The sequence below is a fragment of the Dipodomys merriami genome, unplaced genomic scaffold, assembly GCF_024711535.1.
Source record: "Dipodomys merriami isolate MVZ:Mamm:240054 unplaced genomic scaffold, mDipMer1.0.p SCAF_7, whole genome shotgun sequence".
Classification (NCBI taxonomy): Eukaryota; Metazoa; Chordata; class Mammalia; order Rodentia; family Heteromyidae; genus Dipodomys; species Dipodomys merriami.
Genome location: NW_027206290.1, coordinates 16962023 through 16974837, shown reverse-complemented (window position 1 = coordinate 16974837; position 12815 = coordinate 16962023). Strand labels below are relative to the sequence as shown.

Here is a 12815-nt window from a genome sequence, read left to right as displayed (position 1 = left end):
TGCCACGCCGCTCAGGCCCCGCAGCTCTTCTCCCTCGAGGCGTCTGTGCGCTTTGGAAGCCCTACTTTCCCCCTCTCCGCTCTCCCCATCCCTCCTGCTCCAGGATCCGCTGCACCCCGGCCTCACTGAAGCGCGGGGACCTTCTGCAACCGGGTTCCCCGTGGCCTTCGATTTCCCCCTTCAACAAAGCTCTCTGGTCTCTTGAAAGTGCGAAGGGCGAGGCCGGATGGAGCCCCGTCCTCTTTGGCGCCCTCAAAGACCCTACCAGGATTTGGGAGAAAAGACGGAGACGCTTCGTCCAGAGCTTTCCCCCCCTTCAGCATCCACCGAGCCAATCCCGACCGCCGGGACCACAGTCCGAGTCTCGAGACGCTGGCGAGGGGTTGGCGGAGCGGGTAGGGTGGGAGCCCCAGATTGCCTGGGTGAAGGAGAAGCAGGGACTAGCGGAGCCCGCGGCGTCTCCACCGCGCCAGCTTCCGAAGCGGCCCCGGCAGGGCGCAGGGCGCAGGGCGCAGGCCTCAGGCCTCAGTCCGCGCTCGCCGCTTCCGAATCCCCGTGGCTGGTGAACGCACGGCGCACCCCAGCCTCCCCGGCCTCTCACGGGGCCGTGCAGCGCGCCCCAGGTCCCCAGACCGGTCAGGGCTCTGGAAACCGCGTCCGTCTGGGCTTGGTCTATGCAGATGCGGAGCAAGCCTTACCATCTGTCTCTGTGGCGCAATCGGTTAGCGCGTTCGGCTGTTAACCGAAAGGTTGGTGGTTCGAGCCCACCCAGGGACGCCCACTCGCTCTTTTACCTCTCCGTGTTCGTCCCCGTTGCGCACGGCCGCGCTCCGCACACTCAGGACGGCTGGCACGCACGGCTCACGTCAGGGAAACACGGGGAGAGCTGCACTGCTGTGGCGGGGCTGCAGTGCCGGCGCGGGGTGGGGGGGGAGGGGAGGGGAGGTTCGCAGCCCGATGGAGGCCGCAACCAGCCCGGCCGGGCCGCGCCTCCTTTCCGACTTCAAGGAACCAAGCATAACGCCCTACATGGAAAGGCATTCGGCAAGACTCTGATGAACTCCCTGGTGGTCTAGTGGCTAGGATTCGGCGCTTTCACCGCCGCGGCCCGGGTTCGATTCCCGGTCAGGGAAGTCCTTTTATAACACACTCACCTCCTTCCACACTCGCACTCGGCACTAAACAGTCCAGTCCGGTCCCTGGTGGAAATGACAATTCTCCACCTAAAATTCAAGGTCCCACCGAGATTTGAACTCGGATCGCTGGATTCAGAGTCCAGAGTGCTCACCATTACACCATGGAACCCACAGGAGCTCCCTTTCAAGGTCCTTCCCATCTGTGCGCCCCACGGGGCTGTCTGCAAAAGAGAAATTCCGAAAACCGAGGGGCTTCCCCACCGACTTCAAGGCCGGGAGAGAATCTTCTGCTGCCCCCAATGTGTCTGCTGGGCCTCCGGTGCTGAGGCGACTCCGGTGCCCACGCCGGCCAGGAGCCGCGATCGCCCGCGGGACGCGCGGTTCCCGGGTTCCCCGATGCCCTGCTCGCGGGGCTCCGCACTGCGGCCGCTGACATGTGAGGGTCAGCCTGGGTGTCAGCCTAGGGGACACCCGGAGGGGTGACCCTGGGGGTCTGAGCCTGAGGGGTCAGCCTGGGGAGGTCACCCAAGGGGTCAGCCTGGGGGATCGGCCTGACGGGTCAGGAGGAGGAGACTGCCACCTTCCCTTCGCATACACACGCGTGCTCATGTGCACATACACCTTGTGTGTGTGTGGTGGGGGCAGACAGCAGGGCAGCACAAAGCAAAGTCCCTCCCTCGGGGCCTCAGAGTTCCTCTGAATTTCCAGTTACAACACACGAGGCTTCTTTCCTGGAGGCTTTGCAAATTATCCGGGCTCTGTCAGTCAACACCACACACACACACACACACACACACACACACACACACACACACACACACACACACACACACACAAGGGCTCTCTTCCCAAACACCCTAAGCATAGGTTGTGTGTAAGTCTCCGTGGCTCAGTGCAGGAACCCTTTTGCTTTGTACACAGAAGGTCAGAGGTTCGAGCCCACCCGAGAGTACTACTAGCTGCCACGCTCGCCCGTCCTGTCCCTTCCATTTTTTCCCCACCACAAGTGAAAGGCCCACAGCGTCTATTCAGCGCGGCCGTCGGCCCGTCTCCGGCCCTGAACACGAGGACAGCTGTGGACAGGCGGGGAGCGCGGCCCTGTTCCCAGAGCGCGAGGTTGAAAGGAGAACCCGCGCGGACGGCGGGGCCCGCGCAGGGCGCAGGGCGCAGGGCAAAGGGCGCTGGCTCCGTGCGCGCTCGCGGCTTCCGAATCCCCGCGGCTGCTGTACGCACGACACACCCCGGCCTCCCCGGGTCCCCAGGCCTGGTCAGGGCCCCGGAAGCCGCGTCCACCTGGCCTTGGTCCGTGCAGATGCCAAACGAGCTTTGCCGTCCGTCTCTGTGGCGCAATCGGTTAGCGCATTCGGCTGTTAACCGAAAGGTTGGTGGTTCGAGCCCACCCAGGGACGCCTGCCTACCTTTTTAACTCTCGTGTTCGTCCCCGTGCGCACGGCCGCGCTCCGCACACTCACGGCCCACTGCAGGAAAACACAGGGAGAGCGGCACCGACGGCGCGGGCCTGTGTTTTGCTTGGGCACCGGGGTTGAAAGGAAACTGCGGCCGGTGGAGGTGTACAGAGCCTCGGCCGGGAGCGCGGGCCGCTGTCGCTGCCGGGAGGAGGAAAGCGCGGTTCACAGCCCTACGGAGGCCGCCACCAGCCCCGCCCGGCTGCGCATCACTTCCAACCTCTAAGAATCCCGCAAATACACCCTACACAGAAAGGCATCGTGCAACCTCTATAGTACCTCCCTGGTGGTCTAGTGGCTAGGATTCGGCGCTTTCACCGCCGCGGCCCGGGTTCGATTCCCGGTCAGGGAAATTCTTTTACAACACACTCAGCTCCTTCCACACTCGCACCCAGCACAAAGTCACAACCTCGTCTGCGGGACCCTGCATTGAACAGGCGTCCTCCCCGCGGCCTGACAGCCTCGGCAGCCCCGGCCCCAGTCCCACCTCGGCGCCTGCCAACCGCAGCCCACGGAAAGGCGCCCGTGGGGGTGGGGCGGAGGAGAGCAGCACCCGCCAAGACACCCGTTGCCAACTCCGCAGCCGTGGGAGCCAGGATCCCCGCTCCTCACCGCGGGGCCAGAGCCACTGTTTTGTTCGTTTTTCATCAGTCGTGGGTCTTGGACTCACGCCCTGAGGGAAGGGATCGGGAACGTACCGGATCTGGCTTTCTGCCTCGGGTATTCGGTCCCCGTCACCACCACCACCACCACCACCACCACCACCACCACCACCACCACCCTCCCCCCCCCCCCCCCCTCACCCCCGGGCCCGCAGCGCAGGCGGTGCTGGGAGGCGGCATGGACCGGGCCGCAGGGGGCAGGGGGCGCACGTGGCCTCCGCCCCGCAGCCCCCACAGCAACCCGGGTCCCGCCGAGTCACCCGCACAGGAAGCCGAGTTGGGACCGCCGCCTATGAGACCCATGCTCTTTCCGGCCTGCCTGGCGCAGCGAGGCAGCGACAGGGCATCTTGGAGGGAAGGACGACGGCAGCTGGGCGGCGGTGGAGCCTGTGGCGCGCCATGATCATATCGCGGTCAGTACTCTGCGTTGTGGCCACAGCAACCTCGGTTCGAATCCGAGTCACAGCAGTCTGGTCTGGCTCCCCTGCTCTGCCCCCTTCTGCTTTGGAGACCAGGCTCCCCCTGCACCTCCCTGGGGAGGGCCCTGTGGCTCCCGTGTAATGTTCAGGCTTGCATTGTCCACGCTGGGAGAACAATCGCTGTCCACATCACAGCAAGCTAAAAGAAGCCCAGGCTTCCTATTTCTCGCAAGAATCAACAGCCAGGTGAGATTCCTTTCAGGAAGGAAGACCACTCCACCGACCCCTCCCTGCAGGGAGTTTCTAGTGGCACAAACATCCCCAGCCTTTTCTCTGAAATGCTCCAATTTCTAATTCACCAGAAGACGGTTTTGCTGGACACAGAGCAATTTCACTGACAGTATCTTTCTTGGAGCATTTAAAGATGTCCTTGGTGCTGATATTGACAGTTTCTGAGGACAATAGGGTTAAAAGCCACTTGTCTTGCTTTCAGCAATGTCTTCTTGTAAGAGGTAACTTTAAACATGTTGTTTTGGGGGTCCTGTGAATTAACTCTAAGTCCCCCAACTTTGAATCCTGGCCTTGTGAGCTGAGTTGTTCTCTGCTGTAGACCCTGTGTTTCCAGAAGGAAAGAGAAGATTCACAAGAACCTCCGTGTGGAAGGCAAACAGCCCCTCATACTGGCAGTGTCGTCTTCTGATCATCTTCATGCAAACAGCCAAAACCTCAGGAGACCCCCTTATTTCTGTCCTGTTCAAGGAATTGAGAACTTCTCCAGAACTCCTCCAAGGACAAAGGCAGAGCTCATGGTCCATCAGGGCCTGTGACCTGGAATTGTCTTTAACAGTGTCTTCATTTCTTACCCCTATCCTTGATTCTCCTTATTTAACCTGAAGCCAATGTACTCTGAAGGCCAGTGAAGATGTACTGATGCCTATGTAATAAATCTTCCATTGCCCTCATCATGTCTCTTTAATTTGTAATGTGGGGGCCAGTGGCTAGACCTAACTTGGGGCTCCTGGACTTTGGAGCCTGGCATCTAAAATCCATTTTATTATCAGGCCCTGAACAACCACTAATAGCCACTCAGGCTCAGTACCCCTCCCATGCCTTGGGGGCTCTGCTGCTCTGCTTCCTTCCTTAAATAAATCTGCTTTGCTCCCTCCCCTTTGTCTTTGGATTCATTCTTCAATTGCTACAAATCAAAGACTCAGACATCATTGGTTCCAGTCTCCAGGTTCATAAAGAAGTGATGTCTTCCTGATTACCATATAATAAAGCCTAGTCTGTCTCCCTTTTGTCATGCTTTTTTATGTGCAGATAGGGGTGAAGGGCCCCCATCCTTTATATAATAGTCCTGGAGTTTGGGCATTGGGTCTAAAACTTAAAATTGTTTTAGGAAAGTAGATGGAAGGGGAATACGGGAAAATGGGAGATGAGTTTTATGGGGCACACTTATGCATGTATGGAAATGTCACTAGAAAATCCCCCTTATAAAAACTAATGTATGCTAATATAAAGTGTTTCAAAAAAGACGTTTAAAATGTTTCCCAGAACCCAATATAAAGGGTGGGAGATGTGAGTGGTAGATGCAATTGTCTAGCAAAGGCAAAGAAGGCCCTGAGTTGAAACTGCGGTGCCAACCCAACATAAAAAGATGAAATTGCTGGAAAGTAGATGAGTCTGAAAGGCAGAAATAGAAATGACACATATTCAGAAAAGAGGCTGATCTAAAAAAAGTTCACTTGTGTCAGTTAATGTTTAATGTGTTGGAATAAATAGACATCATCCCACAAAGATGGACAGAGTTACACACAAGCTTTATCATCTTTTACCCATTAAACTCTATCATATGGAAACGTAGTCCTAGCCTCAGCCAGACAGCAACAGGGTCCAGGACCAGCCACAGAATAAGAAACTTCCAGCTCGGGATGACCAGGCCGGGACCCCAGGCACCATTGGAGGGACAACAGGCAGAGGGAGGGTGGACTGTCACTTCTAGGACCCCAAAGGCCATGGACTCACTGAACCCCGAGAGGTGGGAAAGAGGAAATAGCAGTCAAAGGGAGGGGTGACGTCAGCTGGAGGTAAGGGCACTCGCTATGACGTCATGGAAGGCGAGTCCTATGCAGATGAGAGAACAGTGGGGCTGCTGGTCCAACCCTGCCTCACACACTTGGTGGATTTCCAGTGCTGTGGTGTGAGGTCTTTGTCCACAAAAGACAGACGGGATCTGAGGAAAGGTAAGTGCGCCCCTTGCCCGTTCCCCAGACTCCCTTAGCCCGGTAGACAATCAGACACAGTGGGGACTCAAGTCAAGCAGGAACTCGTTTATTACCACACAGCAAACCCTTTTAAAAGCAAAAGACCACGTGGGAGGGGAGGGAAAGGAACCAACCAATCACTGTAAAGGTCACACCCTATCATGCACCTAAGCTTCCAGAAGCTGTTTACACACTGATCATAAACAAATGAGGCTCTGTCCACTCAACTCCCTCTCAGGGCCATCTTTGCTGCCCATGTGCCCCACAGATTCCCCCTTTTTATTTAAATGGCAGACCCATCTCCCAGTTTGTTATCCTTTCCCCCTCCTCTGTAGAGGTTATTTTAACAGGATTACATTGGTAAGAATAGCATTGGCCATGCAGGGGGTTTGAGGCAAGTCTGGGGGGCGAGATTTGCCAGACAAGGATAGGGAGGGCCCTTGTGCATGATCCAAGAGCCCGTCCCAGTTACCTCACATCCCCACCTAGCACAGTAATAAACATCAGCCCCACCACAGTTAGAAATGTCCGAAGCTGGGGCTGGGAAGGTGGCTCAATGGCTCAGTGGTAAAGTGCTTGCCTTGAATGCATGAGACCCTGGGTTTGGGTCCTTAGCACCACATAAGCAGAAAAAGCTGGAAATGGTGCTGTGGCTCAAGTGGTAGGGCGCTAGCCTTGAGCTGAAGAACTTAGGGACAGTGCCCAGGCCCAGAGTTCAGGTCCCACGACTAGCAAAAGCAAAAAGAAAAAAAAAAAAAGAAATGTCCAAATCAAATGTTTGATTAATTCCTGGGTATATATGAAAATCAGTATCTCATAAGGTCGTCCTCTTCAGAACATGGGAGCAGCCTGAGTATTGGGAGTTCCACACATGCGGAACGGAGCATCCTCCTGGGCCCCGATACTCAGGCCATTCTACTATAGTCCAGAAAAACAAGGAAAATTTCAGTAGAAACAGAGTACAGTAAAAACAAGATAAGTTGGTTGAAAGCAAAACAAACTCTGCAGACATAGCAAAGCAATCCCAGGCACCAGGTGTCTTCAGCGAGCACAGGGGTCAAGATGACCTTTGAGCTTTACTGTCGGCTCCCCACACCCCGTCTTTGAAGAAGCGAACCCGCCTGTCTTAGGTTGGGTGGATCACCTTGTCTGCCTTAACCGTCATCTGGAACTTCTTCAGAGCCAAGCTGAAGGCCTGTCTTAGGTTGGTCAGACTGGCTTCCCCTCTTACCCGTCTCTGGCTGCAGTTCCTCTCGGGGGAAATTCATTCACTTGGAGCTTGATCTTATGTAACTGGCTGGCTAAGCTCATAAGAGTTTTGTAGTGCACGTATAATGAAAGGAAGGCATAGAAAAACCATCAGCAAAAGCATTCCCAGGCCAGGATATGTCACTACTAGTCCTTTAACATTAGTCAGGGATGAGATAGCAGTCTTTGCCACTTCAGAGTCCAGAGGTGGGGCTTGTTCTAGAAGAGGTTTTACAGGAAGCATAACAAAAGGTGGTTGTTTAACAATAAGTATAATGCCGCTATAGAAGCAATTAGTAAAAGAACAATTAGAGCAGGTAACATTAAAATAATTAGCTCCTAAAGAAATATTAAGGGCTGGGAAGGTGGCTCAGTGGTAGAGCACTTGCCTTGCATGCCTGAGGCCCTGGGTTCGATTCCTCAGCACCACATAAGCAAAAAGAAAAAAGCCGGAAGTGGCACTGTGGCTCAAGTGGTAGAGCACTAGCCTTGAGCTGAAGAGCTGAGGGACAGTGCCCAGGCCCAGAGTTCAGGCCCCATGACTGGACCAAAAAAAAAAAAAAGAAATATTAAATGGTCCATACACAATGACATAGGGTGGTGATCAAAATGAAGGTCAGGCCACCAGGTTGAAGGGACAGCTTCTCTTGTGGTGCTATTGATGATTTCTGCATTGCCAGCGCTGATCACTGCCCAGGTAGGACAGCCAACAGCTAGAGTATCACCATCTGCAATTGTTAGAGAACACAAGAGCTTCTCAAGGGCTGGTTGCCCTTGGGGATGGTTAGTAGTTATCTTTTTAGCTTTCCCTCCTTTAAACACAAGCCTCGGCCACCATAGCCATTTTCTTTTCTTGGTTAGTTTATCCTTGGGCATCCTCTTGTATAGAGGAAATGGGTAAAAACTTAAGGTTCCTGGCCGGGATCCAAATGGGGGCTATGAGAAAAACACATCCAAATCTCCTGCCCATGGTAACTAGGGGGTCAGGTCCTCTCCATTGTTGTGTCAGGGAGTCCTTCCACCTGACTTTCACTTGGGGCTTAGGGTTTAGTTGTCCTCAGTGCTTCTGAAATCTAGATTCAGTTGCTCCTTCTGAAAAACTGAAAATGTTCTATAACTGTATATGGGGGCTAACTCCCCCTTTTTGTTTTAATAATAATAATTGCTCCTTAAAACATCGGTGATTTCTTTCTATAATTGCTTGGTCTTGGGGATTATAGGGAATTAAGCCTTTGTGCTTCTTCCCAATCCAGGATATCATCATAGGATGCTCGATGGTCTGGAGTGACCATGGCATCCATTTGTCTTAGCATGTCTTGCCCTAGTAAATTGGCAGTGAGGTTTTTTGCCACTAAAAGGCGTATCTTTCCCTGTTCTCCATCTAGGCTAGTCCATTTCATAGGGGCAACCATCTCTTTGGACTGGGAGTTGCCCCCTACCTCCAATATCGGGGGCCCAGGTGCAAGCTTCCAGTCCAAGGGCACTTCCTCCTCCCTGATAGGGTTCGATCTGTCCCCGTGTCAATCAGGCAGTGAAACCGCTTCCTGCCTATGAAAATACTCATTTTAGGGCGGAGTCCTTCCACCAGGGGGACAGTCCAATGGGCCTGGATCGTCCTGCCACGAGGCAGGAACCCCCTCACAGCAGAGGGGGTTCCTCCTGGAGTTAACGGGGCTGGAGAATGCCCCTCCCCTAGTTTAAAGGCTTCCCATCGAAATCAAACTTGGATCGACAATCCTTTTTCCAATGGTATCCCTTCCTGCACCTGGGGCAGGGTGTAGGGGGCGGTTTGACTCCCCAGGCCGGTTGGCAGGGGGGGAGGGAATTGTTGTAAACAGTCCCTCTTAAAGTGCCCCCCTGCCTGCATTTAAAACAAGTCCCTCTCCCCAGATGGTCTTGGGGTTCCTTGGCCCGGGGCTGCCAGTGCCTGGGTCATTGCAGATGTCTGAGCCTGTAAAGCTAAAGCTAGTGATTGGGACTGGTGCTGTTGCTTTCCCACATCCTGCGAGGCCACCACCCATCTGCTCAGGGAACTCTCTCTCAATCCCGCACAGGCTGTGCAGTGGTCTGCATTCATCCCTTCCCAGACCAGTAGCTTTACAAATTGATCTACTTGGTCTATAAAATCAGGTAGAGGCTCACCCGGTTTTTGTCTCACTCCTGCTCTGGGGGACTCAGTAGGCCTATCATCCAGTTTGTACCATGTGGCAAGTCCTGCCTGCCTCACCTGGTCACGGTACGGGCCAGGTATTGGGGCCCGTTGGACGCCAGTGGAGTACCCTTCCCCTGTCCCTGTTAACATGGCATAAGTAATAGTTATCGCTCCGCCCGCACTCTGCATTCCTCCTTAAAGAAGGCACACCACTTGATAAACTGAGAACTGGTGAGGACGGCTTTGGCCACATCTATCCAGTCCTTAGGGACACACATGTGATAAGCAACGTCCTGTAATAGGGTCTGGGCCCAGGGAGAGTTCAGGCCATCCTCCGCCACCGCCTTGCGGAGCTCTTTAAGATCCTTAGCTTCCCATGGATACCATTCCAGGGCCTGTTAGCCCCTGCTGCCAGATTGACCAGATACGCTTGGGGAAGCGAATCCTGTGGCCTAGGGTCTGGGCTCTCAGGTGGCACTTCCCTTCCAGGGCAGGCCTCCGAGTAGGTTACTTCCCCATCCCTCGGCCCCTCCGTGGAAGGTTGGGAGGGATCTGGGTCTTGCAGGTCCCTCCCACAGGTCGTGTAGGGCGCTGTACCTCCCCCCCCAATCGGGGGAATAGGGAGGGGGCCTACGACCTTTAGGGGCACCCAAGTCAGAAGGGGTGACCTTCCCCCTTGTTTTGACTTCCACTGTGCATGTTTCAGTGCGTTCTCGGTTGAATTTGACCCATTCCTTTTCCTTCACACTTCCCAAGTCCTCCTGTACTCCCTCTAGGCCTAATGTTGCCTCCTCCTCCTTCTGTGAAATAGTATTACCCATTCTAAGGGTTTCCCTTACCCTGAGGGACTGCTTAACCTCGGCCAGTATATTTTCCTTTTCGTGCCCCACACTGGGCGCCAGATGTCGGCACAAAAGATGGATAGGGTTCAAGGAAAGGTAAGTGCCTCACTCCCTGTTCCCCAGCCTCCCTTAGCCTGGGAGACAATCAGAAGCAGCGGAGACTCAAATCAAGCACACAGCAAGCCCTTATAAAAGCAAAAGACCGCGTGGGAGGGGAGGAAAAGGAACCAACCAATCACTGTAAAGGTCACACCCTATCATGCACCTAAGCATCCAGGTGCTGTTTATGCACTGAACGTAAACAAATCCGGCTCTGCCCACTCAACTTCCTCTAAGGGCCATCTTTGCTGTCCACGTGCCCTACTGGAGGGACGACAGGCAGAGGGAGGGTGGACTGTCACTTCTAGGACCCCAAAGGCCATGAGCATGGACTCACTGAACCCCGAGGGGTGGGAAAAAGGAAATAGCAGTCAAAGGGAGGGGCCTCCTCAGCTGGAGGGAAGGGCACTCGTTATGATGTCATAAAGAGGGCTAGTCCTATGCAGATGAGAGAACAGTGGGGCTGCTGGTCCGACCCTGCCTCACACACTCGGTAGATTTCCGGTGGTGTGGGAGACAGTACAGGAGTGTGGGTGGGAGTGGGGCGTGGCAGTTGCATGGAAGAGCTAGGAAGGCCCGGGAATGGGGCAAAGGCCGGTGACCATGTGTGTAAAGTGCAAACCATGTGAGGCTTAGATGGGTTGGGGGCAACAGCTTTTTCATACTTACCTGGCAGGGGAAACACCACGATCACGCAGGTGGTTTTCTCAGGGTGAGGCCCACCCATTGCACTTGGGGTGCGCTGACCTCTGCGATTTCTCCACATAGGAGAAACTCGGCTGCATAATTTGTGGTAGTGGGGGACTGCGTGCGCGCTCTCCCCTGGTTGGTTGTGTAAATGACAGGCTTTTTATGTACTACTGCTTTTTACTTTTTATGCGCATTTTACTGAAAACTATATGTAGTCAAAGATTTAAACAACATTCCATATGTGCTTAATTGCAGTTATTCTTGTTTAACTGGGTGGCTTTGACTCATAAAACTTAAGAGTTGTTTATGTGATGGCTTTACACTTTAGTAGTAATTTTAAATAAGTTTTTCTATGTAAATAAGCCAGCTACTAAGTTATAGGTTGGACTACAAATGAGTAAAGACATTGTCCTGCCAATTAGCATGTTCTAGGAATTTTTCCCACCAGGAAGAATGTGTGTGCAAACATGTGCATGAGAGAGACTTCTAAAATTCAATTCTCCCCCAAAAGATATGCACCAAAAGTGAAAGCCACCAAGTAGGAACTTGATTTGTCTCCTGACATCTGATCTTGCAGGATTGTCATGAAAGACTTTTTTCCAAGTCTGTTCTTTTAAGCTTTAGGCATGTTTCTCACAAAATTAAAATGGGCCCAACTTGAGGGTAATAAGATGACACTCTTCCCCTTCTGTAGCAGCAGTTTTCCCTCCCCAGATTGCCTACTTGCTAGTTCCAGTACCCATAATCTTTGCTTCATCCACAGCGAACTAGATATATGGGCTGGATTCACCTTTACTAGCAACAAGACGTATAGGTGGCACGTTGATTGCATGGTAACTAGATCTTGAACGTTTCCCCCCACCCCTTTCTCTTGCTCTACCGCCATCTTTCCCATCACAATAAATCACAGAACCAAAAAAAAAAAAAAAAAAAAAACAATAAATCACAGAGAGGACAAATTTACCCAGCTGGAGTTCTTCGGGTGTCTCAGGAGTTCCTGGGCAGTGTAGTTAGTTCAGCTGTCTCTCACTGTACCTCACTGTTGCGATTTTTTTTTTTTTTTTTTTTTTTGTCAGTCATGGGGCTTGAACTCTGGGCCTGAGCACTGTCCCTTAGCTCTTCAGCTCAAGGTGAGCATTCTACCACTTGAGCTACAACACCACTTCCGGTTTTCTGGTGATTTATTGGAGATGCTCAGTTTCACGGACTTTTCTGCCAGGGCTGGCTTTGAACCACAATCCTCAGATCTCAGCCTCCTGAGTAGCTAGGATTACAGGCATGAGCTTGTTGAAATCATTTTTATCTACACACCTGAAAAACATTCTAGTAGGTGTCCATACTCTGTGCCAAGGACTACTGCAGAGTGCTGATTCTATCTGCTCATTTTCCCCTGGGAGGACCAAGGAGTTGGGGTGGTGCATCTTCTTTGAGGCTCCAGTCTGCCTCTGGGAAGGCCACCAACATCTCATACTGAGCTTATAGAGCAAGAAGCACCATCTCTTCAGTGAGATATCCATTTTGCACACCTCACTAGGCCTACCACTCCTCTTTCTCCTGATGTTTTTTTTTTTTTTTTGGTCCATGGGGCTTGAACTCTGGGCCTGGGCACTGTCCCTCAGCTCTTCAGCTCAAGGTGAGTGCTCTACCACTTGAGCTACAGCGCCACTTCCGGTTTTCTGGTGGTTTATTGGAGATAGGAGTCTCACAGTCTCTCCTGCCCGGGCTGGCTTTGAACCGCGATCCTCAGATCTCAGCCTCCTGAGTAGCTAGGATTACAGGCGTGAGCCACCAGCGCCCGGCACTCCTGCTGTGTTTTGAAAGTTCTTTCAGTGCCTAC

At 53.2% G+C, this 12815-nt stretch overlaps 6 non-coding genes across 6 annotated transcripts; 5 read left to right on the top strand and 1 right to left on the bottom strand.

The window, feature by feature from the left end:
* Window positions 1-703: 703 nt before the first annotated feature.
* Trnan-guu (transfer RNA asparagine (anticodon GUU)) lies at window positions 704-777 on the top strand. The gene has a single exon. It is a non-coding gene; the product is annotated as a tRNA-Asn (tRNA).
* Window positions 778-1061: 284 nt separating this feature from the next.
* On the top strand, window positions 1062-1133 carry Trnae-uuc (transfer RNA glutamic acid (anticodon UUC)). The gene has a single exon. It is a non-coding gene; the product is annotated as a tRNA-Glu (tRNA).
* A 100-nt stretch (window positions 1134-1233) lies between these two features.
* Trnaq-cug (transfer RNA glutamine (anticodon CUG)) lies at window positions 1234-1305 on the bottom strand. Its single transcript has one exon. It is a non-coding gene; the product is annotated as a tRNA-Gln (tRNA).
* Window positions 1306-2471: 1166 nt separating this feature from the next.
* Trnan-guu (transfer RNA asparagine (anticodon GUU)) lies at window positions 2472-2545 on the top strand. The gene has a single exon. It is a non-coding gene; the product is annotated as a tRNA-Asn (tRNA).
* Window positions 2546-2882: 337 nt separating this feature from the next.
* Window positions 2883-2954, top strand: Trnae-uuc (transfer RNA glutamic acid (anticodon UUC)). The gene has a single exon. It is a non-coding gene; the product is annotated as a tRNA-Glu (tRNA).
* Window positions 2955-10949: 7995 nt separating this feature from the next.
* On the top strand, window positions 10950-11113 carry LOC138817367 (U1 spliceosomal RNA). The gene has a single exon (XR_011368825.1). It is a non-coding gene; the product is annotated as a U1 spliceosomal RNA (small nuclear RNA).
* Window positions 11114-12815: the final 1702 nt, after the last annotated feature.